This window comes from Halichoeres trimaculatus, unplaced genomic scaffold (genome assembly GCF_033239565.1).
Source record: "Halichoeres trimaculatus isolate MK-OKI-2021-1 unplaced genomic scaffold, fHalTri1.1 fHalTri1_scaffold_17, whole genome shotgun sequence".
In the NCBI taxonomy this organism is placed as follows: Eukaryota; Metazoa; Chordata; class Actinopteri; order Labriformes; family Labridae; genus Halichoeres; species Halichoeres trimaculatus.
This window is the reverse complement of record NW_027437195.1, coordinates 2,144,138-2,158,446: the sequence shown is the minus strand read 5'-3', so window position 1 is coordinate 2,158,446 and position 14,309 is coordinate 2,144,138.

The window sequence follows — 14,309 nt, the reverse complement described above, 5'->3', positions numbered from 1 at the left end:
ATTGAAGGTAGCCGTAATAATTAAGGTGAAATCTGTTAAATGTTGTTTTTCTCTCAAATTACATATTAATACCGTATTTCTATAGACATTTATCTTTATTTTTATGTTTGGAGTTTGTTTTTATACAAAATAAAGTTGTTATTTTACATGGGAAAAATATTATTTTCACAGGAAATCACTGTAGATTGATTTGACTGTTTCCTAGAATAGATAGTTTATACCATAAAATTACAGAGCTTAACCTTAAGGGGATCTGATTTTAATGTGTCTTGACTGAATTTATATTCTATTTAACAGTTGTACTGTGTTATAGTTTATTTTGACTGTAAAATCTAGTCCTGTTTTTTTACAGTTATTTCATGTAGTTCCATGTTTCTACAGCGTTTGACTGTAATTTTAGTTATTTCATGTAGTTCCATGTTTTTACAGCGTTTGACTGTAATTTTAGTTATTTCATGTAGTTCCATGTTTTTACAGCGTTTGACTGTAATTTTAGTTATTTCATGTAGTTCCATGTTTTTACAGCGTTTGACCGTAATTTTACAGTATTTGTCTGAAAACTTTGCTGCCAGTACTTTCACCGTTATTTTTTTACAGATTTTTTTTTTTTTTTTTTGTGATTTTTTTTCTTCGTTTTTTTTGCATCAGTGTTTTTTTTACTCTGTCAGAACCTCTATTTCAACAAAATAAAGAAGAAAAAGGCTAATTCACAAATTTATAAAACGCTTTGGTTGAAATGATGGCTGTTGTGAGGGTCACTGCTGACCTCTTTAGAAAAATAAGGTTATAAAGCAATAATTAGAGCTGGAACTGAAACTGTAAATGCTTTTTCAGCCAGCATACTGTCAGCTAACCCTTTACCAATCATTTGAGACTGAGGCCAGTCTCATTTTGCCTTTTTTACCCTGAATAAAAACAAAGACAGGAATGGGCAGATATGCGACTTATGAAGTGTACATCTCCAGTCAGCAGACTGCTATAATAAGAAAAAGATTCACAGTGGGCCAAGCTTTGGATCGTGTTTTTGGTAAAACTGTCACTGAGCAGTTTACACAGGCACAGCCCCACTCAGACCACCTGACTGTGAAAGAAAGAGACCTCAAGTCTGCCACAGTAAGGACAGAAAGACAAACATGCTGTGCTTAACCTGGAGAAATAAGTCTGCAAAGAACACGCTGGAAGGGTCAACATTTGCCACACATGCATCTGATTACACACTGACACATACATGTTCCTGTAAACACACAGAGACTTGTTTGATACACTTAAACTGTTGTTGATTGTAAGATCTTTCAAATAAAGGTTTAGTGTTTTTACATGCTCTGCTTGTTTTCTTTGTGTGTTTGTTTTTTCAATTAATTAATTAATTTAATTTTTGTTTTTTTCTTGCAGTAAATATAACACCAAAAAATTTAATTTAGTTAATCGAAGTAAAATATTTTTTCAAAACAAATTCATTTTAGAAATGCTCTGATACTCCTCAGTAACAGTCAGGTAACAAGACAAACCTTTTTTTTAATTTATGTGACTCTCTTGAAGTTTATTTTACAGTTTTTTTTTTAATTGAAATCAAGGGATAAACTGACAAAGAAAAGCCCAGAGGAACACACTAAAGATATTAAAACAAATATTCTCATGGATAGTGAGTCTAACTAGGTAACCAAAACACGAGGAACAAACTGGAGGATAGATGAATGTTTTTAGTGAATTTTACAGCTCATTTAAGACACAGATCAAAACTAACCACATAATACGATTGACGTAGTGAAAGCTAACACAGGAGCAGGGTTGATAACCTGCTGGTGTAACACCACTATATCCCAGTTTGGGATCGATACAGCCCATCTGACTGTCTGTTGCTTAAAAAGGAAATAATGTGTTGTTCTGAACCAGCTGTAAACTCACCTCCCACAGCAGCCGTGGTCTCCCCTGCTTTGGGCCGTTTCATGACGTTAGTGCTTGGAGTCTGATGGAGAGTGATGCAACACTGAGTGATTTAAAATGCGTCCTTTCTTAGTTCATCTCTGGAGGAATCTATTCAGTAAAGATACAGGACACCAGTGTCAGTCTGGGTCAGTGAGAAGCTGTTTGACACCTGCAGGGTGACACGTGCAGAGCTGCTCGAAACTCATTTTTGGAGTTTTTTTTTTTGTTTTTTTCAGGGGACAAGAGAAGAAACAGGACAGACAGATAAAGGGCCATGAGGTGCATAAATGAACCTTTTTGTCACACTGTCGCATCCTTGCCAAACATCTGCACCTGCTGCAGTCATTAAGACTTTTCTTTCATCCTTTCTTTGAGCTTTTGATCCTTTTAAAACAGACCTGAACCCTTTTAACCCACTTTGACCCACTTCAACCCTCTAACGCTAGAGAAATTGTTCCTCCTGAGAAAATAAATGTGCTGCATTGTGAGTGTTCCCCCTGTGGACTGAGACCATTTGAACCCAGAGATGCACAAATAAAAACCTGCAGGGTTCAGACACCCTGTCATGGATCTGGATCTGACCTCTGTGAGTGTGTGAGTGTGAGTGTGAGTGTGTGTGAGTGTGTGTGAGTGTGAGTGTGTGTGTGCCGCTCTGAGGGGAGCTGAGTGCAGAGCTCAGAGCCAGGACAGACTGGAAATCCCAGCTGGGGAGCGCTCAGGCAGCAGAGGCCGGATTATAACTCTGAACATCAAATTGTCTTATGTAACACATTGTCGAGCAGACTGCAGCTACCAGCAGCTGTTACGCAATCCACTGTGACCTGGCAAGGAAGAGACAGGGCTGCACATGTGTACACACACACCAACACCAACACACAGATTTTAAACACACTCACTTTATGCAATGAAACAGCTTAATAACACTGACCCTGAAATTATGAATTTGCTGCGAAACTTCCTGTTTACATGAGGCTGGTTTTATTGAGCTTTTTATTTCTCAGGCTTCATAATCTGTTTTCTTTTTTATACCAGTTCCCATGACCATGACCACAACATGAATATTTAGCACTGATCATTGAAACTAGTTGAAAGTTAAACCATACAGTTTCACTGACTATGTTTCTGTCTAATCAATACCCAGGTTAAAGTCAATGCTCTGGTTTCTGAAACATTGGGATTAACTCGTTTACAGAGTTATTCCTGTCTACATAGTATCCTGATCAAAACAGCGACACAGGGACAACATCTTGACACATGGAGAACATCATGATGCAATGTGCGTCACTTCTGCTTCTTTCTGTATCCATAGCAACAGCAGCAGCACCATAAACTTCCTGTACTCCAAAGACCAAGATTCCTTGTGAACAGAACATGCAGAGAACACAAAGTAATGTTCCTTTGGATGGAGATATCCTGATTGGTGTATACATGAGCAAATATTCAGGTTAGAAAAGGAGGAGGGAATATTCAGGCTTTTAAAAACAGGAATATGAGCAAAGGTTACAGACTGCATGTAAACGTAGCCACTGACTTTTAACTGTGGTTAACTATGGCTGCATTTTATGACATGAGCAGAAAAATAGAAGAAATCAGAAATAGATAAATAAAATTCTTCTTGCACTTGATGGCAGCACCTACAGCCAAATAGCTTTAAGCACTTTGTCACACCAACTGAAGTCCCTTTAGTCTTAATGCTTGCTTGTGTTGTGCATCATGTTGGACAAAGTGTCTGCTGAATTAAATTGTAGAGTTTTAAGGAATAAGTTACAGAAATCATTTAAAAATTAAAAATTTGAAAAATGAAAACAGATGTCTCTGACTTCTCCCCACATAGTCGTGTCAAGGGGACTTTCGGTCTGCGTGTTAAAAATGACTGATACTGGGACATAACATTTACCAATACCACACTGAGGAGCTGAAAATCACTGTGAATGTAGGGATTGCTGGATGTTTAGATCATGTTTCTTGTATGGAGTTTCCCTCCCCTCTTTCCACAGGGATTGGGCAGCTCACTCCTGCATTGGCTCCTCCTGCACCTGCACACCTGGTCTTCATCACAGCATCATGGCATCAAAGCCCCACCTCAACTTCAGCTCTGCCCAGAGACTGGTCCAGTGTTCGAGTGCCCCAGAGTACTTGGCTTCTCCAGTGGTATTATGGTTGACTCTCTTAAGAGTTCTCTCACATCTAATGTGAAATCCCTTCATGTCATATTTCAAAGTACAGTCTGCCAGATCACTGTGAGTTGAATGTCCACATGAGTGTGTTTTAATTTTTAATTTAAATCTATTTTTTTATTATTATGATTATTTTAATTCTTAAAGCTTTTATTGTTTTTGCTTTTATTAGTATGGTTGATATTGTCATTTTTGTCTGTATTATTTTATTACTGTCTTTAACATATTTAACTTTTGCTTTTGAAAATCTACCACAAACTACTTACAGACTATGTGCTCAGCCATCTTCAGGTAACGGGTGCCAGCTTGGGGGGGTTCCTTTTCCTTTGTTGTTGTTGTTGTTGTTGTTGTTGTTGTTGTTGTTGTTGTTTATGTTCAAACTTCAATCTGTGATTTAATATGTTCACTGTGAAGAAAATCAATTAAAAAAATGTTAAAAAAAAAGAGTTCTCTCACACCTGAAGAATTGAATTTACTAGTTTTTTTGAGGGGTTTTTTTTGCCTCTAACCCTTGTCTATCTTTTTCACCAGTGCCTCCCCTGAGCAACTGCCCAATCTCACCAAGCCTCTCGCCTCATGCCTCACACCTGCACATCCCCACAGATTTTCCCCCGCTCCTCTTGGACACAGATTGCACCCCTCCATCCTCCTTCCCCTTGTTTAATAACATCTCTATAACTGCTCATCAGTCCCTAGATCAAGGTCAGTAAAAATGAAGCCTATAGCTGAAGTGCTAAAAGCTGCTGTTCATTGAGAATCCTCTTGAGTCTGGCTGCAGAAAAACCAGAAGTCTCATACACACCCAGCCATAAAAACAGACTTTAACAGCATTACAATCGTATTTACAGCCTGGTTCAAAACACGGCTTAAAACGGTCTAGAACACTGATTTCACTATCAATACACACTGTACGGCGAGTGATTCTTTTTTTTTTTTTCTAACTCAGCAGTTTAGAAGTTATTAGGATCGTTTGATTTTCCAATCAGAGGCACTGCTCAGGTCACGTGACCGCCAGGCACCCTGCCGCTGCTCGAAGAAAAATTCACAGCCGGTGTCATAGTGAATGTGGCTGCATCCACAGATTAGCTCCATTTCATGGTTTCAGGAACAGACGGTGATGTCACTGATGCTTCGTCCATGTACAGTCTATGCTCTAGATACTGCTTTGAATCCTACTGAAAACAACTGGTTGCTAACCTTAACAGTTCAATTGTGTATTAAGAACCAGTAAATATAAAAACATGAGGCCATTTTAAGATGACCTGGTGTCCACACAGCTGAAATATCCATGTCTGAATCAGAGGTAAATGACGGTAATGTACGGTGGCTGAGAAGTTCAAACCAAAATAACAAAGCTTAAAACACTTTTACAAACTTTAAACTAAATTAATTTTACAAAACAACTTTACAATTTAAAAAAATAAATTTAATCAATAAAATGCTATTACAAAGAACAAAACAAATTTACAAGATGCAAAACACTGTGACAAGCACTGAAATAAACTGACAAAGTCAGACTCTTGAGGAGAAGGAAATGTACTAAATGCTGAACGTGACCTGGAAGTGATGGTACCACAGGGGTCGGTCAGTTTGTGTTGATGGAAAGTGCTGAGGAAAAACATGGCGTTGTGAGATTTATGAAGTTTATAAGAGTTTACAAAAAGTTTATGGTGAGTGAATTATGTATTGTCCATTTGGTGAAGCACTTTTGCCAAAAACTGTGGTTTTGGTTCTTGTGTTGACGGTCTCTGGAACTTTTAAACAACATGAAGTAAATGGAAGGATCGAGCGCACGGACATTGAAACAGCCTGAAAATGAGGAACATTTTGCACAACAATCCATCCTATCAGGTCTTTCTATTTCCCTCATGTCAGTTAAAAACTCCAGAGGCCGTCCAGATGAAGAGCAAAACTGAGTTTTTGGGCTAAAGTGGGTTCTTACATTGACCGCTTCCAGGATTTAGCACATTCACTAACTGTCAAAATTCTGACGTTGTAAATTTGTTTCAGTGCTTGTAAAAGTGTTTTGCATCTTGTAAATGTATTTTGTTCTTCATAAAAGTTTTTTGGGAATTTTTTTGAGTTGTAAAAATGTTTTGTAAAATGTAAATTTGTTGAAAGTTTGTAAAAGTGTTTTAAAATGTGTCATTTTGATTGAAGAGGGTTATAGAGTCTATGTTTCTGAGCAGAGCAGCTGAAAGCTCTGCTCCCCATGTTGCTGTGACGGGCAGAGGACACAGAGAGGAGGGGAGAGGAGGAAGACCTGAGGGAGCAGGACAGGGTGGCCATGTGGACCAGATCAGAGGGGTATGGTGGGGCCAGGTTGAGGATGGCCTTAAATGTGTACAGAAGGATTTTGAAGGTGGTTCTGATTTGAACCTGGAGCCATCGAAGCTGCTGGAGGACGCGGGTGATGTGGTGAAAGGAGGGGGTTCTGGTGATGATGTGGGCTGCAGAGTTCTGAACCAGTTGAACCTGATGGAGGGATTTATAGATAGCAGTAGTGTGTGGGGTGATAAAGGGGTGGAGATGATGAATGTTACCTTTGCCTTAATCCTCTCCTGAGTACGAGACTTCTGAAGCTGGCGGCTCAGTGTTCTCCAGTTCTACTGCCTTCTACTGGTGAGGCAAGCACACTGCAGCCTTTTCAGTCACTATATTTACATTTCACAACTTTTCATTTCATCCACTCTCATCCTTTGTCCACAGAGAGCATTTCTCTCACCGTCACAGACACTTCAGAGCCCTGCTTCATGCAGTTTTTACCTCGTTTCATCCTTTACCCACAGCAGCTCTGAGAAGAGTTTCACAGCTCCTCCAGGATGACGCTCTGCGCTGACTGTGCTGATGACAGAAAAGGAGCTTCAGACCACACATCTCTCCAGTAAAGGCTTGATGTGAATGTAACATGTCTATCCTCTCCTCCTCTCAATGCAGAGTTTGAGTTTGTGGAGCAACTTTCTGTCCCTCCTGAAAGACAGAGTCTTGGTCTCTTCTACTTCAAAGAGGTGGCTGATCCTGCTGTGCATCATGGGAGAAAACTCACATCTGACTGCTGGTTTAGAATGAACTCCCTCCCTGCAGCCAGTGAGCACCTCTTATCTGCCAGCAACAGGAGATAAAGTGGGTGTAGGAGATCGGCTCACTAAAGGCCTTTGCACATCCAGTCCATTATTTTCAGATCTGTTTTTTTTTAATCTGCAAAAAAAAAAAAAAAAAAGTCATGCTGAGTCCTGTGCGTTTATTTTTCTGTTAATTGCAAAAATTTGATAGAAAAAAAATGGAACAAAAATGGAATCATCAATTAGTGACCATGATTTTGTGATTCTTTCTCTACTTGAAAAAGAAAAAGAAAACACTGAGTCCATCTGCTCCTGAAAACAGGACGAGCAGGAGAGTTTCTCCTGCAGGTAAAGGAGCTGAGCAGCTGCTGGCAGCATGTTGGAGGTAGGCATACACACACACACACACACACACACACACACACACACACACACACGTCTTCATTCATCATCACAACAAATCCCGAAATTACAGAAAATGTGTCTGAAAATGAAGTAACATGAGTTTGAAAGCAGCCTACGGTGTCTCTGAATGGCCAAACAACCCAAAAAACAAGCCAAAAAAAATAGAATGAAATAAAATAAAGTTTAAAACATGAATGTGGTCTCTGTGGCATCACTCATATGACCCAAGCTTTGAGCTTCCTTTCTAACAGCTATAGCACGCCTGTCAGTCACATGACCTGAGCTGTGTCTCTGATTGGAAAATCAAATGATCCTGATATCCTCCAAATTGCAGTTTGAAAAAACTCAACCCCTGTACAGTGTGTGGTGATAGAGAAATTAGTGTTTCAGACCCAAGCTGTTTTTTGAACAAGGCAGTAAATATGTTTTTCATGATGTTAAAGTCTGTTTTTATGGCTGGGTGTGTACGTGACTTCTGGTCTTTCTGCAGCCAGCCTCCAGCTGATTTTGTAGAACAACAACTTTTAGTCCTTCCTCATAGGCTTCATTTGTCTTAACCAGATGTCGCCCTTTGGAAAAAAGCACAGAAAATCAAACCTGTTCCAAAAGAAGAAGAAAAAAAGGCCCACAGATGAAGGTGTTGTTGTCAGTGGGCAAACATTATTTACATAACATGATCTATCTTTTTCCTTTTTTTTCTTTTCTTGTTCCGTTTTTTTTTTTTTTTTTTTTACATGCCTTATATTTTGGACAAATAAAAAAAGGGACTCATGCCTCAAATACACCAGATATGTCCACAGTTACAAATCCGTTGCGCTGCCTCTTGACTGCATCTGTCAGCTTACACTGGCTGTATGACTGACACGCGAAGTTCACACAGGAAGCGCCGCGCGCGCAGCGTCCCGCGTAGCGTCTCGCGCATGGCGCTTGGCTGTTCATACATGAAGCGTTTTCTGCTGCGCTCTGTGTGTGTGTGAGCAGACATCGACTCAGCTCGGCAGTGATCGGAAGTTTCCGTCTGCTCCGTTCAAACTTTACAACTGGCGCTTGCGGCGCGCTTGCGGCGCGCTTGCGGCGCGCGCCGCAAGCGCTCGGCTCGCGGAAAAAATAGAGGGAAGAGTGCTCCAGAGCACGAGCCGTTCCGCGCACGGCGCTTCCGCCCGCGTGCTGTGTGAACAATTACATCGGTTAACCCTGGCGCCAATCCGAAATTGCTGTGCACGGCGCTTCCGTTCCGCGCGGCTTCTCCTGTGTGAACCTTGCGACAGACAGAGTCAACGACAGAGGAGTTCCCACTCTTTCCACTGCATTGATAAGTCTCTCTTCATTCATGTTGGGCTGTTACACCTCAGACCTGTTGACTCCTGGTCTGGCTCCGCTCATTATGGCTGTCGTAGTCAAGCAAAATAAAAACTGATTTGACACTGTTTGTTTTATTTTGAAAGTCACTGGGTGTTTTTAGGTAGTATCCAGTCATGACTTCCTGTCCCACTTGATCTTCCCTAAGCTGAATTTATGCGTCACAGCTCCACATCTGACAAAAACAGGATGGCTGTGTATTACCAGCAACACGACAGAGCAGCCACGCAGACGGACTGCAACAGAGCAGACCCAGTGTAAGTTGACAGAATGGCTTAAATGGAAACCTACTTAATCTCGAGCAGAGTTGCACTGCAGTCACATCTAGGCAAGGCAAGGCAAGGCAAGGCAAGTTTATTTGTAGAGCACAATTCATACACAAGGCAATTCAAAGTGCTTTACAGCTAACATAAAATAAAATCACAATAGGCAGAATAAAATCATTGCATAAAATCACATCATAAAAAATTAAAAATGATTAATTAAATTAAAAGAGGAGAGTGCAGACAAGATACTTTCAGTTGTTGTATGCTATGCTGAACAGAACTGTTTTCAGCCGGGCTTTGAACATTGTCAGAGTTGAGGCCTGTCTCACATCTTCTGGAAGACTGTTCCAGATTTTGGGGGCATAAAACTGGAATGAAGCCTCACCGTGTTTAGTCCTGACTCTGGGCACCAGCAGGAGACCTCTCCCTGAGGTTCTCAGAGACCGAGTTGGTTCATATGGGTCTAGCATGTCAGAGATGTACTTTGGTGCTGGACCATGAAGGGACTTGTAAACAAGCAGAGCTGTTTTAAAGTCTATTCTCTGAGCCACAGGAAGCCAGTGCAGAGACCTGAGCACTGGACTGATATGGTCGTATTTTCTGGTTCAGGTCAGGACCCGAGCAGCAGCGTTCTGGATGTACTGCAGCTGTCTTACAGCTCGTTTTGAGAGTCCAGTGAGCAGGCCGTTACAGTAATCTAACCTGCTGGAGACAAACACATGGATCAGTTTCTCTAAGTCAGGTTTAGACACTATTCCTTTAATCCTGGCAATGTTTTTGAGATGGTAAAAAGCAGCTGATGTTATTGATTTGATGTGGCTGTTAAAGTTCAGGTCTGAGTCCAATATCACCCCTAGATTTCTAACCTGGTTGCTCACATTTAGAGAGAGAGCCTGAAGGTGACTGGTAACCCTTTCTCTTTGTTTCTGTGGGCCACAGACAATGGTTTCAGTTTTGTCTGAGTTCAGCTGGAGGAAATTGTTCTGCATCCACATACTGATCTGTACAACGCAGCGAGTGAATCTACAGGCCCATGTTCACCTGCCGTCATAGAATAGAATAGAGTAGAATAGAATAGAATAGAAAATACTTTATTTATCCCTGAGGGGAAATTCAGGAGTCACCGCAGCATTTAAGAAAACAAAAGTAACAAAGAGTATAGAGAGTGCAAAATGTCCATAAGAAATTAGATGACGACATCCCGTCCACCACTCTCCAGCCCAGCCAGTCTCCACCTCCACAGGGTCCAGGACTGAGCCTCCCCAGCAGTCTGTTCAGTCTCTGTCTCCTGGATCCTGTCTGCTCACAGCAGGTGAAGCTCCTCCAATGTGTTGGGGCCGATGTCAGCTCCGTTAGCCACGTCCGTGAACAGCACGATGCCGCTGGATTAGCACAGCTAGCTCATCCATCCCCCGGGGCTAGATCCCACGCTCCCAACAACGATGGATGGAAGGACAGGTCCACGTCGTCACCTCCCAGCTCACATCCGAGAACCAGCACGTCGTCCTCACCTCCTCCTCCTCAGCTCGAGGGAAATCATCAAGCCCTACACTAGTTAGCATTGACATGCTACAGGCTGCTAACAGCTAATTTCGCATGTAAACAATGCAGCCATGGTTACATGTAGGATCTCCAGACAAACACAGGAGCAAAAGTAGTAAAAAATATCACCACAAGCCACAAAAAGTTTGGTGTCCGTGACCGACAATGAACCATACAAAGTGATGATCCACTCCAAGTACAAAGATGACGAAAAAGAGACGAAAAAATTACAAGAAACGGACAAAGACGAGAGAGCTGCTGCAACAGGCAGCTACTTGGGTAGCGCCTAGCAACGATGTATATAACGATAATATATAATATATAACGATGTCATTGACACGTAGATCTGAGTGTCATCAGCATAGCTGTGGTAGGACACATTATGCCGCGGCCACACCAAACGCGAACACGCAAATTTACTCGCGCGAATGGCCTGTCACGCGCCCCGTGAACGCCCGAGTCTCGCCGCTGGACCTTTTTGACAAGCTGAGGCGCGAACACGCGAATGCGCAGTACTGCGCATGTGGAGTAGAGAGCTCATTCATTTAAAGACCGAAAGTCCAAAAGAGCAGCTGAAAAACAATGAGCTGTGGTTTCCAAAGCATGACAGGAGAGTGTGTGAAAGCTTTGGAGATCACAATCAATGCCTGCTGCCTCTCCCTGGTAATCCACCAGCCCTGCTTGGCTGTTCCCTGCGATCTCATTCCCGATCCCCCGAACCTCCGACCCCCCGTACCCCCGACTACCAGAACCCCCGACCCATGTTCCCGGAGGTCTCCCTGGGGATAATGAAGGGTTGGAGGAAAGAGAGGAGCACAGAGAACTTCCATCTTTTCCCTCGCTCTGCCCCTGCCCCACTCTTTCCTCCTCTCTATCAGGCTTAAAACTCCGCTGAGGAAAACACAGTCGGACTCAGTGATGACCCGTGCAGGCAGATCCAGCTGGGAACGAATGTTTTCAGAACTTACATTCAAAACCTGTCTCCTCAGAGACTTTCAACCAAGCCTGCTCCTGTTTTTCCGGTCTCTGTAGAGTACACACGTCGTATCGTATAACTGGATGATGACACACCGCTCAGATTGTTTTCTCCTCCATCCTCTGGTGGAGTTGGAGCCGGAGCAGGCGGCAGTTGCCCCCCAACGTTGTCAAAACAATGACGTCGTGGGGGAATATTTTGAACTCGCGCGAATTCGCGTCTACCGCCCAAACGCGTGAACGCTTCAAACTCGCCGCGCCAAACGCGCGAATCGCGCCGCCCAAGGCGAATCGGCGGCTAAACGCGTCTTTGCATTGACTTTGTATGTAATCGCGCCGCAAATTCGCGTTTGGTGTGGCCGCACCATTACAGCTGCGTATTAGCTGACCCAATGGGAGCATGTACAAATTAAACAATAGGGGTCCCAGGATTGAACCCTGGGGAACACCACAGGTCAGGGCCATTTGGTCTGAGACACAGTTACCAATTTCAACAAAGAAAGTCCTGCCCTCGAGATAAGACTTGAACCAGTTTAAAGCAGTACCAGAGATTCCCACCCAGTTTTCTAACCTCTGTAATAAGATCACATGGTCAACAGTGTCAAAGGCAGCGCTCAGATCCAGCAAAACTAAGACTGAGACTTTGCCTGCGTCTGTGTTCAGGCGGATATCATTAGTCACCTTGACCAGAGCTGTCTCAGTGCTGTGGTGGGGCCTAAAGCCTGATTGGAAAGTATCAAACACATTGTTATGCAGGAGGAAGTCAGTAAGCTGTTGGTATCTAGTGTATTTCAGCGGTACAGTTTGCAAAGGCCTTATCAGGGCCTGAAATGCAACAGCAATCCAAAATGTAATAAAAATGTTATAAAACTTGAAATGTGAAAAAATGTATTGAAACCCAAAATGCAGCATTTAGGGTTTTATTACATGTTTTTGTTTATTACATTTTTGGTCATTGTTTCATCTCGAGCTATAGGCGGCTAAACACAAACCTCAGTCCTGAGTCCGTTAAACTCTTAGTGATATCAGGGTGTAACAATCATCTCCTGGGAATCCTCAGTGTGCAGGGCCACTTTCAGCCAGCAGGGGGTGGGACTCTGCCAGCGGCACAGACCTCAAAACTACCCAAATGACCGTCTATGAAACCAAACTCAGAGGGAGTATACGGACGTCATGTGATTCAGCTCAGGATAAAACACATAGATGCGACTGAATCAAGGGAACTCCTGGGTCTGGAAGTCCTGATATGAGCTGGACTGAACACAGAGACAGAGAGAGCATGGCTCATAGATGGGGCTAATGTCTGTTGTAGTGGAGCTGGCAGCTGTCATCATGAATGCGTATGTCTCAAACATGTTAATGTTATTTTATATTATCTTCATATCTGCCAGCAGCAGACCCTGTCCATGGACTCCTCCTCTATCAAAAAATTGTATTAATTCAATATTTGATTACTCCTGAACCCAGGTCAGGGGTAGAGACATGAACACCTCTCTGGTGTGTACACCGTGTCCCAGCACCAAATCAGCTGAAAGACAGTTTCTGTTTGAGAATCCAAACCAAAGCCACAAGCAGAGATGGGACAGGATGGATCTGATTCTCTCCCTCCCACCACAGAGGGTTTCATTCATCATTTATTCATCCTGTTGTATGTTTCTCCTTCCAGCTCACTCCAGTCATGTGATCTGTTAGCGTGGTGCTGATGATCCTGAATCCTTCCTGCATCACCTCACCCTGACTTCACAGGGACAGTGATCTGAGGAGCTGACAGGAAACTTTCCAGGTTAAAGTTAGGGTAAAGGTTTTTGTTTTCAGGAGCTTTGTTCCCCTATGAATCCAGCTGATTGTCCTTCTGCTCATATGGACTCAGCCTCGACCCCAACCACAGCAGCCACTGATAGTTCCTGCTGCTTTCACCAACGGGGATACTTCTGCAGATGGAAGGAGGGTTTCTCAAAGCCCTCCAGTGGGATAACCACTAAGATCACCAAGAACCACAAAGATGGGAAAAAGAGGCTGAACAATGCTCTTTAAATTACCGTAACTCTTCAACTGTTTGGGCAAGAGAAAACAAATCAAGAAGCTTTGTGGTGATCTCTGATTTCACTACAGCGATGTTCCAATCACAGGAAACCATGAAGCCATGTGGCGTTGACAGGCTCTTTGCACCCATGCATCCGTTGGGGCATGTCACAGCTGCTATGGAGCACTAATTTGGTTTCCCAAATTTTTTGCTGTGACAGACTTCAGTGCAAGAATTTGGTCATACATGAAGCATGCCAAAAGCATGCAGTTTGAGATTAAAGCAGAAGAAGAAGAAAGAAAGAATTATACTCCTTAGTATTTCAAGAGGGCCTTTGCTGCAGACCCTAAGGTTGGGCTCCGGCCCTAAAGCCCTGTTTAAACCAAGTGGTTCAGTTTGGTTTTCCTTGGTACAGCACGCTTTTTATGGCGTTTTCTTTGACTAAAACTGACACAGGTCCCCAAATTACCGACCCGTTCCATCCCACTTTTTGGTTCCCTTCTGTTGTGTAGCCAAACATACTGATCTGACCCCTGAAGGTGGAGCTACAACACTGCAGTCTGTTGTTTGGTGG